Here is a 17,438-nt window from a genome sequence, read left to right as displayed (position 1 = left end):
ATTTTGGGTGTTTAAATATTTTATATTCCATTTAAATTTTATATTCAATTTAAATTTTCCAACAGCTTTTTAGTATAACAAAATCTACATTATTTTGCACCCAAATTTTGGATATTGTCCAACATTCACTAGGAGTGTTACGTAAGGGCACAGTTCACTGCCAAACAGGCACAAAACATACCTTGCTTTTTTACAGACTATCCTAGTTCAAACTACAGTAGTCAAGTTTGCTAACTCAGGTAAAACTCCCTCATTCAGACAGAAGTAGAATTAGCATTCAGGTATTCAGATGTCTTTGTTTCATTCACTGTTTGTTTCATTCCCATTCCACCATATATTATTAAATCCCCCTTCTTTTCCGAATTTCCATAACTAGATCTGACAAGTCTACCAAGAGGCTACTTGCCTATAAAAAAAGGAAAAAAAAAGAAAGAAATCAGGTTTACTAAGAAATACAACAGATAATAGCAGATAAATGGAGTTTAAAAGGGAAATACCCACTTGTAGACAGGAAAATGCCCATTTGGCCATAAGGAGCAGGAAAAAATTCTTCATTTCAAATAGCAGTACAGCAGCACAACAACTTCTGGAAATACTATTAATTTAACTTAAAAGTATTTTAAAGACTTTTGTGGTAATGGTTCATGCTCTGAGTTATATACATTTTCAAGATGGAAGGTAATACAGGTTAAATATTGGAAATGTCAAGATTTTTGCAGAAAAAAAATTGTAGAAGCTGTAGGGCTTTTAGCTCATTGCAAGATACCATTTGAAGTTTGATAAAGGTGAATAAAAATCTAGGGCTTCAAATTATTATTTTTTTTTTATGTCATGAAACAGTAAGGGGGAAAATGTATTCATTGGGCCTAGCTCACAATGTAATGAAAAGATTTCCATTGATTTATACGGAAAATGAATCAGGCAACTAGTCAGAGCCTACATGTATTTCAGCTTCACTCTTCAGACTTCCTGCATTTATTCATAGGACACATGCTAACTTCTTGTTAAAATCATTCCACTGACATCTAAAAGAAGAACTGGGAGAATAACAGCATTCTGCAAGGCAGTAAATTTCTGATAAAGAATCTTTAAATAATACATTGATTGAAAATGTTGTTAAACTGGTGAGGAATATGACAGATTTACTGGTGGAGAAGGGTAGAATTAACCATCATTGGCATCAAGCTGGTATGAAATCAAAATAGTTTAAACCCCAAGAATTCTGATACTTGGTGTGATTTCCAGTGTGTTAGACTGACTTGCTTAAGGTAAGAAGGTCCTCAAAGTCAAATATGTGTTTACTGATCTTTAGCAGAATTATGAATTCTACTGTTTGTACACTTAGGCATATGTCTACTCAATCAGATGATTTAAGAGTGCCTACTGATATTAAAGCTTCAAGGCTAATTCTGTGTAATAGTGTGGACTTAAAGAAATCATTTATATTTTTGTTTTAAATAGCATAATTATATAGAAAGTTTGACTTGCTATTTTAACTTGGAAAATTATTTTAAACTATAAAAAAGAATAAAAAATAGAAAGATGAGAAATATGAAGTCTTAAAGCAAACAGGACATTGTAAAAAAAACCCTAAACAGAATGACAGGCTGATTATGCATATGAATAACTATGACTGTATACACAACTCTATTCCTACTTTTGATAATTAACTTCTGTGAAAGACAAAGTGTCTAAGTGCCTTGGGTACTTATGGCACCAAAGATGCTTTCCGGATAGTCATGTAACTACTATGTACATCCCAAATTCTGTAATTCATATGTACACATCACAGATTTGCCAGCATGCATTTCCTGGATTCTGGTTGTTGCCTTGTGGCTTTCAACTTTTGCTCACAGCCACAATTTTCTGTTGACCAATCTCATATTTTAAAAGCATCACTGCTTTCCCAGCAATTCATCCATGGGATCGTGTTTGTTCATAGGAACACTTAAATACAAGCTTTACAACCATTTATTTGGCGAGTACCATTTATGGAAGATAGTTATTTTCTGAGCAGATATTGCTCCTTTACTTAACAACAATAACATTTTACCCATGGGATAAAGGGATGAATTCACTCAAGTGATTTATTATTTTTCTACGTGGCCAGCCCAGTTCTAAAATGACGTTTGTAAACCTCAGTTTTCTTACAAGACCGTGGTAAAGTTATAATAATTCTAACATAGCACTGCTTACAGAGTAAGCATGTGTAGCTTGAGCACACAAAGAACCATTAGCAGGACTGGCAAGTGGTGAAAGTAACAATGAGCTGAAAGGGTTGATTTGGAAAACTAAATCAAGCTATGAATTTTCAATTACTGTGTAAGTGGAGTGATTTAAAGTACAGAAATAGAGGATGTCCGTGTCTGTGGTTTGTTCAGGTGCTGTTGAGATGAAGTGTCTCTGGAAGAGAGGGTGTGAGGACAAATTACTGTTGCAGAGTAATACTCAGATTTATGGTCATCCTTTTAAAATTTATGTTTGTTTCTAGATCAATGTCCTTAGGTCTAATTTTCCTCTCCTCAAAGCAGTTAACAACCAGCAAGGACTTTTTACCAAGGATTTAGAGCATAAAACTGGCACAAGACCTCTTATAGTCAACATGGAATTATTCTGCTTATATACTTCCTAGTGTTGTATCTAGATAAGGTGAAGGCTAAAGCAGTTCCTAAACCCCATACTAATTTTTTTTCTACTTAGGAGAAAAAACTGTCACAGTTCCTGAAACTTGGCAACCTTTTTTTTCTATAGATTCTCTGAAGGTGATTGATACCAGCTTAAGAAATAAGTATTACTCAGTAAATAATAAATTATTCAATTTGTTGTCAGCTAGTTCACTTACAAGAATGCTAGTTCATTTTATGCACATTATGAAGGCATACTAACTTAGATATGGCAAGTGCAGTGTAGTTAACTGGTGTCAGGCAATAAAATTGGGGATGGGAGTAAACATGTTATAGTTTGTTGCACATCCTTTACTGTTGTTCAAAGGTGCATTATTGTCAGGCAGAAGGGTAAAAGCTGAGATTGCAGCCTGTGACCTTCAATGTATTATGATGTGCTACATGAGCTCAAGCTATACAACTGCTCAAAAATTTTGACTTCTGGAAAAAAAGCCTGTTCTGCATAGCCCCTTCTTTTCTCAACTTCACTTGCTGTTTTGGAAGGGTCAAGAAGAGATAAAACGGGCACCATCCTTTGAAAACAGCAAGAGTGAAATGGATATCGAGCCCAGTTTCACAAGGTTCAGGAAATTGTATGACTACATGTTGTGTACAGCCAAATGCTATCCTGTTCCATGCTGCCTTCTTATATAAATGCCTTGTATAGATAACCTTGTCATGTAATCATGGAAAGAATATGTTATTTCTTATAGCCTTCAATGCTCAATGTTCCATGAGATTTCAGTTCCTACTCAGCCAAGAGAATGTAATATCCGTAGTTAGTGTGGCTCTGTCTTTGCCTTTCATTTGTTTAACATGTTTGGCAAAAGCAGTGGCTTTCATCATCACTTTTACCTTTTGGGGGTGAATGCAGGGAGTGCCTTATTTATCTTTAGCACCAAAGAATAAACACTGTTTTTGGTGTAAGTAAAAATGCTACACGTAAGTTACTATACTTAGTAATTTATGAGTCTCATTTCCTTAAATGAAGATGGCCAATACAGAAAACTATTATTTCCTTTGAAAGAGTACTACAGAACTCTTTGCTTAAAGGGTACACGATTTCAGAAAGAGGGGTGGAAATTGGGGAGCTATTCAACACTAAAGGGAAGGAGGCAAAAGCATTTAAATATTGCATATTTAAGTTGTGTTTATAACTTGGAAAACACATTAAAAGTTCTTCTCAAGGGAGTGTGAGAGAGTCAAATTTATCTAAAATGCAAAAGCTTTCATTATCTCTCCCACAGTATAAAGAGAAAACCCACAAGCAAAGATGAACTTGCAGTTGTCTCAAGAGGCTGCTAGGTCAGTCAGCTGCTGCAGAAACTTCTGTAATGCTTTGCCTTCCTTTAACACTGTATGTGTTTGGATGAATAAAACCTGAAAGCAGAAAATATGGTTCCACAATTTGTTTTAGTAATGCACAGTAGGTTCTACTCACCCACCTTAGGTAAAACAAAGGTTTAACTCTACTAAGAGACAAACTTCATCTAAAATCTGTATGATATTTTCAGATAAATAATTAGCATTGCATATTTTTATTTTACCAAAGTAATAATTTTCTGTTGGGATATTTGCTTTACTATTTTCCTTGGACTTCTGTTCAGCTTAACACTCCTGACAAAGCATGTTTTTACGTATGTAGCCACTCTTCAGTTAAATGCTGTCTTTCGTATAGTAACTGATAGAAATAATCCTGGCTCCACTATTAATAGTAAAAAAACACTTATTCTGTAAGAAGTCTTTAGTTTGAGTATATGATAGCATATATATGTATAATCAATGAAAGCTATAATGTGTGCAAACAACCCCCTGAGTGTTTAAGTGTTAGGAAGGTGGAAAATGTAATCGTGTTTTTTCTCTAACCAAATCACTGTAATGACAGAGTGGAATCTGGCAAAACAAAACAAAACAAGGCAAAAAATCAGACCCCAAAAAGCAGACCTCAAAACCCCAAATCCAATTCTTGGCTTGAGTGAAATGCAGAGATTGGTATAGACCAGCTTGTCCAAGCACAGTTATTCATGTGTTTAAGTAGCATTAGGTTACAGTAAAACCACTCAGATGTCTGGCAATCTGGTGTATTTCCTTTTCAGAAATGCATTTTAACATGGGACTGCCAGTTTAATCTTTGGCCAGAAGTTTGTTTAAAGATATTGCCAAGACTATACAAAGATAGGAAGTTAGCATTTTCAGAAGAAATCTTTTTAGAGAAGGTTATTTCCTCTCTTTAGAGGAACCTTTAAGAGGAAATCTCTTACGTATGAGACCAAGCACTTAATTTCTAGGGACTAATTCTTTTGTTTGCGAGTTATGATGCAAAATTTAAGAGAGATTAAAGATCTGGTTCTCTTCTATGCAAATTAATGGAAATTGTGCATATGGCTTCTGAAATCTAGTTTCAAAGGGGATAACTGCCTTACAAATTCAATAATTTATAATTAATGCCTTGAACAATACTACCAATGAACTGAATTATTCATCTTTAAAAGAAACATCTACATTTTGTTCACATCTTGAATTTCCTCCATAGAAGCTTTCTTCAGGATCTTCCCATTTGCAAGTTTTATTCATGTGTTGCATTTCTAATATCAATGAGGCTGAAAACTGTAAACAAATACTTCAATTAAGTGAAAACAGCATTTTAATATTAAATCAACATGGTCTTGGATTTTGGTCACTTATATAAACCTGGGATAGCATGTTAGACATAACTAGGTTTCTAACTGCATTCAGATTTGATTAGTGTATCTGAACATGCAGTTAAGGTGAAAGATTTTTCTGCAATGCATATTTTCCCTTTTCCTAGAAACTGAATTACTTAGAGACAACTTTGATTTGACATGTAACCATTTAACAAGAGGTTTAATACGTTTTTTTAAAAACTGAACAAATGTTAGGGTATTTTTACCTTCTTAATGGTATTTTTTTTTCCATGGATTGAATACTCTCAGAAACAATGGATCTAGAATAGGCTTTAATGAATAAGAAATATCCTTTTATGAAAAGTTACTCTTATTTTCACTTGTGGTTCAACCATACTATCACTAGGATTTCTTTATTATTTTTTCCAGTTCCTCTGTGAGATCCTTAGAAAAAAAATAATTTTCACAGGAATGTCTGGTAGCAAAAGGCAGTTATAGAGTTCATGAATGTAAGGCACGAGTTGAACCTTCCACTATAGAATGGCAAAGTCCATGCCTACTTTTAAAGGTGAAAGTTAAACATTAGCAGCATCAAGAAGATAATTTTCCTTAGAGGACAGGAGATGGCTGTGACTGCTGCAGAAAATTTTCCTGGTTATTTCAATACATACGTGCAAACTGCACATAGAAAAGCAATTGCTCTCTGGATGATGGTCACACCTTGAACAGCAGTCAGAAGAATTTCTCTTTCCCTGAGTTTTGGTTCTAGTTTAATACTTTCAGCTTCTAGTTTACATTGCCTAATTTAGGTCTATATCATGTCTTGACAGAGTAAAAATTTGTGTATATTTTCTACTAATAGTTCTCATTATTTTCTCTGTGACAGAATTTAACATGTTCATTTAAACGCTTTTTTTCCTTTTTCCAGTTAACTGCAGAAATAAGCAGAACAAAATGCTTGAAGACACATATAACATTTCAAGTTCTATGAAAGTGCAACAAAAAATAATAGCAGAATTCATGCAATCATCCAAATCAGACAGTAACTTTCCCAGACAGCAACTTTCCCAGACAGCACCGGGAGAAACATTGAAAGTGAGTAGACAGTGAGAAACACCAGTGCTGGCTTATTGCAGAAATATCACTGCTGACTTACTGCAGACAGATTAAAGCTGTTTGGGTTTGTTTTTTTAATCTGTAGTGGATCAAGTGAAACAGGTAATAAACACATCAGCATGTCTTCACAACAGACGTATGTTTTGTTTTCTCAAATTCAGATGCAAAACTTTTTGATCAGTTATTATCTCACGTTCATTCACATGGACTAAAGTTAATGGACCATGATCCTTCTCTCCTTTGTCTGTGGTAATATTTAGATGAGATTTAGAAAGAGATGCTTATTCAACAGTGTCATCAAAGCAGCTAATTTCTGTGGTTATGCAGTTGTAATCAAACCAGTCAAAGAATGTGTTTGCTTTAAGCAGTATTCATGGGAATCCTAAATAAACTTCCCGGCCAAGACCTTGCCAGCATCCTTCATCTGAGAGGACAAGAAGTTGTTAAGGCACAAAAAAATTGAAAGACCAAAATAAAAAGAGCAACTACAGTGTCAGAGGTATGAGATTAATCTGTAGTTCACCTCAGCGCCCGCTCATTTTCTGGGAAGGATTCTTCCAACAGGCTGGAGGACCTGTTTGCAGGTAACTATTTACCTACTGTTCATTTCTCCTGCAGATATGTAGGCCAAAGCACATGGTTCCCAGATAGCTGCATCATTAGTGGCGTCAATGCTAGAAGAGCAAATTGTGAAAATTGCAATGTAGATAGAAAATATAGTTTTGTCATACATACCTGATGTCCACACATCTTACTGTTTGGCAACAAGGGATGTAAATGGGTAGAAAACATGTGAGAGCAAAAAAATATCAAGTGAGGCTTTGTTAGCTTGAAACGAGGCTAGAGAGCCTTAATATCTACATGAGAATCTATATAATTAATGGACCCATAGAGGCTTTTTTACTATTGAAACAAAGACTTTTCTGGCCTCCAGACCCATCTTGGTCCTCATAAATATTTGTTTAACATATAGAGGCTAGAAAATGATGAGGGGCAGGGAGGAGAGAAAGTACCTGGAAGGAAGGAATAGAAACCTGTAGGATGAGGAACTGAATATGGCTGGAGAACATAAAAGTCAAACACGTGGTCTAGCCTGCAATCCAGAGAGAGGCACTGAAACCAACCAAATAATGGAAATGTATAACAGGGTTATCACAGAATCATAGAATAGTTAGGGTAGGAAAGGACCTTAAGATCATCAAGTTCCAACCCCCCTGCCATGGGCAGGGACACCTCACACTAAACCATGATGCCCAAGGCTCTGTCCAACCTGGCCTTGAACACTGCCAGGGATGGAGCATTCACAACCTCCCTGGGCAACCTATTCCAGTGCCTCAACACCCTAACAGGAAAGAATTTCCTCCTTATATCCAATCTAAGCTTCCCCTGTTTAAGTTTTAACCCGTTACCCCTTTTCCTATCACTACAATCCCTAATGAAGAGTTCCTCCCCAGCATCCCTACAGGCTCCCTTCAGGTACTGGAAGGCTGCTATGAGGTCTCCACGCAGCCTTCTCTTCTCCAGGCTGAACAGCCCCAACTTTCTCAGCCTATCTTCATACGGGAGGTGCTCCAGTCCCCTGATCATCCTTGTGGCCCTTCTCTGGACTTGTTCCAACAGTTCCATGTTCTTTTTATGTTGAGGACACCAGAACTGCACACAATACTCCAGGTAAAGTCTCACAAGAGCAGAGTAAAGGGGCAGGATCACCTCCTTCGACCTGCTGATGCAGCCCAGGATATGGTTGGCTTTCTGGGCTGCAAGCGCACACTGAAGCCGGCTCATGTTCATTTTCTCATCCACCAACACCCCCAAGTCCTTCTCTGCAGGGCTGCTCTGAATCACTTCTCTGCCCAATCTGTAGCTGTGCCTGGGATTGCTCTGACCCAGGTCTAGGACCTTGCACTTGTCATGGTTAAACTTCATGAGGTTGGCATCAGCCCACCTCACAAGTGTGTCAAGGTCCCTCTGGATGGCATTCCTTCCCTCCAGCGTATCAACCGAACCACACAGCTTGGTGTCATTGGCAAACTTGCTGAGGGCGCACTCAATCCCACTGTCCATTTCAGTGACAAAGATGTGGAACAAGACCGGTCCCAACACCGATCCCTGAGGGACACCACTCGTTACTGGTCTCCAGGTGGACATTGAGCCATTGACCACAACCCTTTGTGTGTGGCCATCCAGTGAGTTCTTTACCCACTGAGTGGTCCATCCATCAAATTGATGTCTCTCCAATTTAGAGACAAGGATGTCATGTGGGACAGTGTCAAACGCTTTGCACAACTCGAGGTAGATGACATCAACTGCTCTACCCCTGTCCATCAGTTCTGTAGCCCCATCACAGAAGGCCACCAAATTGGTCAGGCAGGATTTCCCCTTAGTGAAGCCATGCTGGCTGTCACCAAGCACCTGGTTGTTTTTCATGTGCCTTAGCATGCCTTCCAGGAGAATCTGCTCCAAGATTTTACCAGGCACAGAGGTGAGACTGACTGGTCTGTAATGCCCCGGGTCATCCATTTTCCCCTTCTTCAAAATGGGGGTTATATTTCCCTTTTTCCAGTCATTGGGAACTTCACCTGACTGTCACGATTTCTCAAATATGATGGCCAGTGGCTTCGCAACTTCATTTGCCATCTCCTTCAGGACCCACAGATGGATCTCATCAGGACCCACGGACTTGTGCATGTTCAGATTTTTAAGATGGTCTCGAACCAGATCCTCTCCTACAGTGGGCTCAAGGTCTTCATTCTCACAATCCCTGCATCTGCCTTCCAAGGCATGGGTGGTGCAGTCAGAGCCTTTGTCAGTGAAGACCGAAGGAAAGAATTCATTCAGAACCTCAGCCTTCTCCAAATCCAGGGTAGCCAGTTCTCCCAAGAGCTTCCTGAGGGAGGCTACATTGTCCCTAGTCTGTTTTTTATTTGCTATGTACCTGTAGAAACCCTTCCTGTTATCTTTAATACCTCTAGCTAAGTTTAATTCTAACTGGTCCTTAGCTTTCCTAACTTGGTCCCTAGCTTCTCAGACAACATCCCTGTACTCTTCCCATGCCACCTGTCCTTGCTTCCACTTATTATAAGCCTCTTTTTTCATTTGAATTTTCCTCAGGAGCTCCTTGTTCATCCAAGGAGGTCTCGTGGCCCTCCTGCTGCACTTCCTTCTAGTTGGGATGCAGCACTCCTGAGCTTGTAGCAGGGGATCCTTGAATATCAACCAACAGTCTTGGGCTCCCCTGCCCTTTAGGGCTATATCCCATGGAACCTTACTAAGTAGGTTCCTGAAGAGGCCAAAGTCTGCTCTCTTGAAGTCCAGGGCAGTGAGCTTGCTGCACGCTCTTCTCACTGTCCTGAGGATCTGAAATTCGACCATCTCATGGTCGCTGCAACCAAGGCTGCCCTGGAGCGTCACATTCCCAACGAGCCCTTCTCTGTTGGTGAGCACGAGGTCAAGCATGGCACCTCTCCTTGTCGGCTCCTCTATTACTTGCAGAAGGAAGTTGTCTTCTACACAATAGAGGAACCTCCTGGATTGCTTGTGCCGGGCCGTACCGTCCTTCCAACAGATGTCAGGGTGGTTGAAGTCACCCATGAGAACAAGGGCCTGCGAGCGCGAGGCTTTTTCTATCTGTCTGTGGAGTGCTTCATCCACAGGTTCTCCTTGATCAGGCGGTCTGTAACAGATCCCCACAGTAGTGTCTCCCATAGCTATATTCCCTTTAACCCTGACCCACAGACTCTCTGCTGACTGCTCACCTGTCCCCAGACAGAGTTCCATACTCTCCAGCCTATCCCTAACACAAATAGCAGCTCCTCATCCCCATCTGCCAGGCCTGTCTTTTCTGAAGAGTCTCTAACCTTCCATTCCAACACTCCAGGCATAGGAGCCATCCCACCAGGTTTCTGCGATGCCTGTTGTATCATACCCCTGTAGACGTGCACACATCTCTAATTCCTCTTGTTTGTTCCCCATGCTACGGGCATTTGTATAGAGGCATCTGAGCCAAGCTCCAACTGAAGCTGGCTTATTGGCTGGAGCGGCTGGGATATCTCTACACTGCTCCGAGCATTTATTATAGTTTCTGGCAACTGGCTGGGTGTGTTGGGATGGAATGATGCCCCCCTCCTCCAACACATCTAGTTTAAAGCCTCCTTGACCAGTCTGGCAAGCCTCCTACCAAAAGACCAGCTCCACCAGCCCCCAGTAGACCTGGCCTACAAACCTGGGTCCGGTGTTCAAGACACCCAAACCCCTGACTATGACACCACCCTTTTAACCAGTTATTAACCTGGCTAATCCTCCTAGCTTTTTTTAGGTCCTCCCCTGTACCCTGGAGAATTGATGAAAAGACCACCTGAGCTCCAGAGCCCCTAACCACCTCCCCCAGGGCTCTGTAGTCCTTCTTTATTTTCCTCAGGCTACTACTGTCTATATCCCTAGCACCCACATGTATCACCAGAAGTGGGTAATAGTCCATGGAATTTACTAGAGCAGGCAGCCTCTCTGCCACATCCCTGATCCGTGCCCCTGGTAGGCAACACACCTCCCTTGAGACGGGGTCAGGCTGACAGACGAGTGCTTCTTACAGTGAACAGAATAATCTGGGACTAAGCAAAGGCTTGTGTATGTAATCCCTGATAGCAGGAGAGTCTGTGAAGGCTCATCCACTGTCAATCTAGCCAACAGATGGCAAGTCATTTAACCCATCTGGATTTCTATGGAATTATCTCTTTTTATTATCCGTATCTATGTGCACTTAGATTGTTAGGTAGGCAGAACAGCTATGCCTGTTTTTGAGCTACACTTTCATCTGCAAACTGTATTTGATGTAGTCATGTCAAATCTGGGGCAAGTTAAGATCATTATCCTGTCTTTGAATTTTCTGCTTTGGTCCCATTTCTGGAAATATTTGGATTTATATGGACAGAAGAAACAATTGAGAAAATTAGGAAATTGGAATTTGTTCATGAACTAAGGGAGGAAATACTATGAAATAGTGTAATGAAGAATATATATACTACATTTAAATCCACACTCATTAAGAAAACCATTAGCAATATTATAGGAGTAATGCTTTTCCCAAAAAAAATCAGAGATATTTTGAATAATTTTGTGTGATCAGTGTGGTTCATTACTGTCCCAAGGCCTTAATCTGCCATTATTCATGCTTAAAATGAAATTAAGGTTTGTCCCAGGGGCCTTGTAGACTTATCTAAGGTGGCAGAACCAGGTTACCTTATTGGAAAATGAAGGGAAGTTCTACCTCAAAAAAAATGGATCCAGAATTGCCAAAATAAATGTCTCAATCTTTTCAAAGGCTCATGTCTCTTTCTCTCATTAATAGTCAGTGGAAAGATCTTGGAGCAGTTTGAAGTGAAATACTGGAGAGACAGGTTTTTTTCACTTACTTTAACTACTATAAATGTAAAAAAATGAAATTAAATGGCATGGAATAAATTGGGAGAGAGAAATTTTAGGTGCTGAGGAGGATGGAGGCATACTGACATCCAAGAAATAAAATTTTAAAAAGAAACTACCGAAAGGAAGGTAGGGAATTTTAAACCAATCACAATATTTTAGTATGAAGTAACCATTTCTAATCAAACATGGACAATGTGAAATCAGTACAGCAGTAAATTTAACTCTTATTCAGTGAACTCCCAAAATATTTTAGAATGCAATCAAGATAGCTGCATGATTTCCCCTACTGGGAATATTCTTCACAATGTACCTAATTTCTGTAAAGCCATACAGGCTGGCAAAGGCATTCAGTTGTTTCAGTTAATTAAACTACAGTCCCTTGATGTAGAATGAAGATGAATCCAATACCAGATATGTGGAGCTTTGGAATTATGTAAATGATTGCAATTTTTGGCATGTTTCAATAAAAAATTCGTTTATGTTTCTATAAATGTGTAATTACTGCATTGTGCTTGTCAGCTATTACTTTTAAGCACCTGAGTTTTGCTACAATAGTCATGTAAACAGAGTACCTCTAGTAAAAGGCATAGGACACAACAGCTTACAGACGCCATTGTTCTTTGGTTTTGAACAAAAATCACACACCATTTAGTAATTTATAATTCCTGATTTTTGCTGGAAATGTATGTCTGAAAGCCATTTAAGTACCTAGGATCAGACGCCTTTTCAAAGTTCATGTTCCCTAACAAAGATGTCACCTGACATAGTATAAAACTCCAATGGAAAATTGATTACTTCTTTTAGAATGCAAACATGCTAGCCTGAAAGACTGCAGGCAGGTTCTTAACAAGAGTATTAGGAAAGAAAGATGGGGTTTGTTTTTTTTTCCATTGTTTCAAAATCCAGGGAAGGGAAATGGAAGATCCATCCAAACTCATTCACAATGAGGAATAGGTGTGACTTATTATGCAGTGTTACTGCATTATTCATAGAATGTTGGTATCTGTATTATTTCAGATGCACATTTGCCAGATATGTTCAGAGCAAAGAGAGCTTTGGAGCTCTGTAAGTATTCCAGTGATCCTTTGATTACTTTTCAAGGGAAAGTCGTGGTTAAGATTGCAAGCTAGTGCTCTAGGAAGGAGAGAGAAACAGCTCTCTTGGCAGTTGTTGAGCATCACTGGTGGAGGAAAGCAAGTATTTCCACTGAGCAAATCACAGAGGGTTGAGAAATAACTGCAGTGTGACATTCTGATATTGCATTGTGTTGTTTGCCTTATGGTGCAACTTCAGTACATGATTGCACACCCCCCCCCCCCCGAGTATTGTGACAAAATTGTGAGGCAGCATCGCAATGGCACCAATTCACAATTATGTTGTTGCTCTCCAGCTCCATTAGATAAAGTATTTTTCATGTCTCTCTTACAGAAGGTCACTAACCTACAACATGCACATTCCAGCAGAAATATTTTTGGGGAGAGATGGGAAATCAAAAGTCAGAGTTGTAAGCAATAGGTCATCTCTGAATTACAAAGGAAATTTAGGAGAACACAGTTTGAATCCATGCATCAAATAAGGACTTTCAAATGCAATTGAGCATTCAGTAAAGAATGCTTCTCTTGCACAGCAGAATAATTTTGTGTGAGCTAGTCAATACAAATCTGATGATGGAAAAATGCAGCCATGAATTCTGAATTACCAACAGTGTCATATACTCAGTACTAGTAGGTATCTGTACATAATTAACTGAAAAGTAATTTGGATGTATACTTTTTGTGTATAATAAAGAGCAGTGTCTAATTTTCAATTAGCATGTAAGCATCATAATAAATTGGAAGACTAATTAATCAAATACTGCTACGATACTATTAGCTAATTTACCAAGCAAATTGTTTTTGAACTCTTGTGTGAAGCTGCCTGTGGCTAGGTCAGGTTATAGTGTATAAGTTCTATACTGAAGTCTGTTTTCACTGGCAGACTAGTGTAGATCAGAACCCTGCAAATCCGTATGTGCTGCTAATACAACCCTTGAAGAGCTGACACGTCTTATTCAGAATACTTATTCTCTGTCATATAAGATGAAATTTTACAAATAAAAAATTCAAGATATTACTTGCAAAATTGTTTTAGGTTACATATCACATTTAGTTTCAGCTAACTGGGGGGGGGCACTTAAAAATAAGAGCTGCTACCTAAGAAGCTGGCCAAAGGAATGGGAAAAATATAATAAACAGTTTAAATGCCAAGGTTCAGATGTATATTTTTAACATCCCAGTAGGAAGGGGATGGAAATTTGATGCTTGGTTCATATGGAGAGAAATCTTTAAAACTTGTTTTATGAAAAGATATTCATTGCAGTTCTTGACTAATATGCAGTATCTCTGAACAATGAGAAAACGATCAATAAGATATGTAGGGTACTGTGCACTGGGGTATATGATTTTTCATATAATTATATGAAAATTATTACCAATGTGTATAGACATAGTTGTAAAACAAAATTACATCATTAGAAAGCATATGATAGAAAGTCTTTAAACCAGCATGTACATCTTTTATTGTCATATTTAGAGACTTACTCAAGTAAGAATTTATCATGTATAGTATTTGAGGGAGAATCTTCATCAATCAGCAAGTCTAAATGATCTCCTTATATTGCAAGTATTTACACTAGAAATGAGGCCAAGACTGTTGGTATTCCAGCACTGCTGTAGGTATTTCCAGAGCTCCACAGTTCAGAGGTGCTAAGTATAGCAATCAGATTTCACCTAGACTTGTCTAGGATTTAATGGTCTTACACTTAAGTAAGCCATAAAGTTTAATGGCAGTGTTTGTGTTTAAGGCCAGAAACACACTTATAATACTTTTCTGTACCAAGAACATTAACGCCATCACTGAAATATCTGAACAGCATAAGTGAAGCAATAAATAGAAGAACATTTTGTTGAGGAAGGTTACTATTTGTATTACTATTTTGTTGATCAAGGACAAGGGAGGAGGAGACAAGATCATATTTCTGCCACTTTCACTGGAGCCATGGTGCTTTGTTCCACAGCTCCACAAGTGGTTCCAACTGAATCATGGGGAAGCATGCCCTAGCTCACTATTATTAAATAAAGTATCACAATTTGGCTTGAAACAGCTTTCAGAAAAATCACACAGGAAGTTTGTGTCAGATCGCCCATTATCTGACTCTTAGCCAATGCTGTAACTACAAGACCATCTGAACTGCCTTAGTTTCCAAGCTCCTGTTCCAGAGGGTTACTACTCTTTTTCCTTCCCTCATGGGGTGTGAGTTTCAATAATTACAGCAAGCAGCTGTAAGCACATTTTTAAGGGAAGAGGTGGGGGGAAGGAAAAAAATATTGAATAATTAGTTCCAGTGTAATAAAGGCTTGGGCTTTAAAGACTGAAAGTTTCTCAGCCTGCCAGCAAACTTCTAAAATATTGCCTTATTTTTTATTGATGAAGTGTGTATTTTTAAGCTGTTAGTTGTAAAATGGGCAGGTGAAATCAAGTGCTATAGCAGAATACATAGATTTTGAAGAGTCAAATTCAAACAACACTAATTCTCTGATATTATTAGTGCCATCATGAAATTAAGAGACATATATTTTTCCTAAATAGTGATAGGTTTAATTAAGCTCTCACTATCTTGTCTGGTGGGGCATTGACAAAGTAATTGAGAAGAGCCCTATATTTATACCGTTATTTTTATCTGCAAATTCTTTCTTTTATTGTAAGAAGAAATGTACAAGAGGATGGTTTGTGACTTAACAAGCAGTCCTAATACCAGGATCACACTGGAGCATCTGAATTGCAGGAGGTTACTTCATCCATTCCTCATTCACAGTAAATATGCTAGCTAGAGGAGAAGCAGTTGGCTACTCTTAGTTACTGAATAAGAGTAACTACAGCAGAACCCCAGACCCCAGAACCTAAGCCAATTACAACCACCACCCACCTCAGTGACATATTGCAAGTTGACAACTTGATTAAATCCATTTACCAATGAAGCTGTAGAGCAGGCCTGAAAACTTTTCTTCTTGGGGTGTGGGTCATAGTTATCACGATCATTGGAGCTGGGCAAGGAACTAGCTATGCTGCTGACTCAGCTGCTGTAATATTTAAAAGTTTTCCCACTTTCATCACTAAAGATCATAAAATTTATTTACCATATGTGAATAAGTTAGTTCAGTAATCAGTAAAATACAGGAAAGTATAGTCTTTCAGTGTATAGTACGGTCAGCTAGAAAATTACAACTGAGGGTAAGGAACAGTAGTTCAATTTCAATTTTACAGGATAATTGGCAGGGAGACCAACTATCTGAATCAGAATTTGACTGTGATAGTCACACATCTATAACCCTTGACAAGGTCCTTGACACACTCTGTAAACTACAGTATGGAAAATGCAAAGGTCCGCTTGTGTTTTCTTCTTTCCAGATTATCTGGCACTGCTCTAATTGGGGCAGCTCAGTACAGCTCAACTTTGAATGGAAAGTGGTGTAATGGAGTAGCATGCTGCCAGCTAACAGCTCATGCTTTCCCGTGCTTTTCCTTATACAGTGACACTTTTCTTGGTTAAGCTGAAATGGCTCTTGTGAGAGCGACCCACATTGCTTCCTCCAGCAATGAGGAAATCACCTTGCCAAGAGGAGCTCTCCTCACTGTATATCTTTCCAAATTTGGACAGATCTGTGGTAGTACATCAGCTGCAAAAGGAGCTGAGCATATCAGAAGGCTAGGGACCCACTTTCTACCTGAGAGTAACAAGATTTTTAAACTACTTTTTTATTTTATGGATAATCTTACAATGATTGCTCAGAACTGTTTCCCAAAGAAAATGAAATACTAAAGAAGAACTGAAGAGCAGAAGTAAACCTGCATTCATTTTGGTTTCTGAACTACTTTGCTCAGATAAAACATCTTATTAAGTGTCTGCTTCTTATATGATTATGCTTAAAATTTTTTCTGAACGTTATCCATCATGAGAAAGAATTCAAAACATGGTATCACACCATGAGTGTTCTCAATTGTGGCAAATGTACTATGCTACCAAAGCCAGTCATAATGAGATTATTTCTAATGGAAAAGGTGGTTTATGTCTGCAGCAAAACAATATTATTTTTTATGTGGTCACAATGACACATCTGTTGCATTCCTTGATTGCAACAGCAGAAACATTATTTTATACCGAATTTTCAATTTTGTGATTTTTTCTTGTTTCTTGTCTGTACTGTTCATGTAATAAACCCCCTCTTGTTTGAGAAAAGCCTCTTTTGTATTTAGTCAGGAGGGTGTGCTAGCAAGCTGTCTTTTAACAGGCAGAATCAAATACTAGTATATGCCATCAAATGACAATCAAGTATCATCTTGAAAAGACAAGAAGCATCTTTATTTCCTCTCCTATCCAGAGAATCAAAGGGGTAAGTGTTATCTTGTTTATAAGCGGAAAAAAATCTTTAACAAAGTTTTGTGTGTTGTCTTAAGGGACCTTCTTTGATTTTTGAAGATGTAAGTAATACCATGCTGTAATCTTAAACATGTCAAATTGCAGTTGCAATATCATAATTATCACCTAGTCAGGCAC

At 38.5% G+C, this 17,438-nt stretch overlaps 2 long non-coding RNA genes across 2 annotated transcripts in view; both read right to left on the bottom strand.

The window, feature by feature from the left end:
• Window positions 1–17,438, bottom strand: part of LOC134168118 (uncharacterized) — a 405,381-nt gene that overhangs the window by 140,818 nt on the left and 247,125 nt on the right. The gene's annotated exons all lie outside the window — the stretch shown is intronic.
• Window positions 3,748–15,961, bottom strand: LOC134167725 (uncharacterized). The gene is made up of 3 exons (XR_009966326.1): window positions 15,855–15,961; window positions 6,948–7,098; window positions 3,748–5,270 (listed from the first exon to the last, which is right to left on the bottom strand). It is a non-coding gene; the product is annotated as an uncharacterized LOC134167725 (long non-coding RNA).

The sequence above is a fragment of the Pezoporus occidentalis genome, unplaced genomic scaffold (assembly GCF_034315485.1).
Source record: "Pezoporus occidentalis ecotype Australia unplaced genomic scaffold, CSIRO_AGI_Poc_V1 ctg1, whole genome shotgun sequence".
In the NCBI taxonomy this organism is placed as follows: domain Eukaryota; kingdom Metazoa; phylum Chordata; class Aves; order Psittaciformes; family Psittacidae; genus Pezoporus; species Pezoporus occidentalis.
This window is presented reverse-complemented; position numbering and strand designations above follow the sequence as displayed.